Source organism: Schistocerca nitens, chromosome 4 (genome assembly GCF_023898315.1).
Source record: "Schistocerca nitens isolate TAMUIC-IGC-003100 chromosome 4, iqSchNite1.1, whole genome shotgun sequence".
Classification (NCBI taxonomy): domain Eukaryota; kingdom Metazoa; phylum Arthropoda; class Insecta; order Orthoptera; family Acrididae; genus Schistocerca; species Schistocerca nitens.
In genome coordinates this window covers 465,375,718-465,377,369 of record NC_064617.1, presented here as the reverse complement: position 1 = coordinate 465,377,369, position 1,652 = coordinate 465,375,718, and positions in this window count along the sequence as shown.

Genomic DNA, 1,652 nt, shown 5'->3' with positions numbered 1-1,652 from the left:
CACGACTATCGCGCCTACTTATTCTAGCGCATGCACCTCTCTGATTCCTGTTTATTTCATGTGGGTTCAGTTGAAAATTTAACACCGACCTCATCTCTTCCGTTTCACCAATGTCCATCGTAGTCGGAGCTTTTCAGCTTTGTCTCAAGATTTTAATTTCTCCCCTTCGCTGATTGGCCTTAAATATATACATTATTCTTCCAGTATTAAATAGGTCACGTTATCAGCCTCGTCATTTCCCTTCATCGGTGCAATTTCCATCAAATCTACGCTCGTCACCAAGGTTAACGATTCCTCGTGTTTTGCGGGGCGCACGTCCCCTAATGCCTGCAATTCTCTTATCTGCTACCCTTCTGTACTGGGACACCGGTCCACATTTATAAATTTAGCCTCGAGGTCGGCCGCCCTTTGCGTCCGAATGTCCCCCGTAGGTCATTCAGCTTGACTTCTAAATTCTCTAGGAATGTTGCGTTGTTCGCAGATAAATCTTTCCTGATCTTCAAGAGAGTGTTCAAATGCGTACGAATTCCTAAGGGAGCAAACTGATGAGGTCATCGGTTCCTAGACTTACAATCTACTTAAACTAACCGCTCGGCCACTCCGCACGTCTGAGCTTCACTTTCTCCTCAGACAGATCTTTGACTATTCAAAACCGATAAGATATGGTCCAGACTCACCGAATTACATTCCTTATTTGTGAATGTGCAAGTCGCGGATTCTGCTCCCGCCCCCCCCCCCCCCCCCCTCCTCCCTTCGCTAATCCTCTGGGAATTTTCATTATCTTGGTTCTGCTCACTTCTTAATGGGGCGTGCTGCACGTTTCTCAGCTTTAGGATTGACGCAGCGCTCTGGTTCCCTAATCTGGTCATGAATTTTCTTGTTTACGGAAGCAATTGTAACCTCACTTCCTTCATTCTTTACTTGTTCTAAATCAACATTGAAGCCTTTCATGCCACATTATACTCAGAAATATTGCATGTGGAACTGCTCTTCGGGCAGTTGCGTGTTTCCATGTTTCAGGCGAAAAGAAACTACACCGAAAAATATCCCCTGTAGAAAATTACTTCCCCCAAAATATAATTAAAAAAGATCTGTGCACTCAACCTAACGCATGGAGGAATGACAAACTGCACACGCAGCTTAAGATTCAAGAAAATAAATCGTCACACGGAAATCACAAAAACAAATTCCCACACAATAAAGTACAATAATAAAATCACCAAAAGGAAACACAAATATACAAAAACAAACAAAGCAGCAGAAAACAAGGCCGTTATCACGCTGGGTAATACTTAATGGACAACTTAGAAATTGGTTGAGTGGTAAAAAAATTGTTGTTTGTTAATACACTCCTGGAAATGGAAAAAAGAACACATTGACACCGGTGTGTCAGACCCACCATACTTGCTCCGGACACTGCGAGAGGGCTGTACAAGCAATGATCACACGCACGGCACAGCGGACACACCAGGAACCGCGGTGTTGGCCGTCGAATGGCGCTAGCTGCGCAGCATTTGTGCACCGCCGCCGTCAGTGTCAGCCAGTTTGCCGTGGCATACGGAGCTCCATCGCAGTCTTTAACACTGGTAGCATGCCGCGACAGCGTGGACGTGAACCGTATGTGCAGTTGACGGACTTTGAGCGAGGGCGTA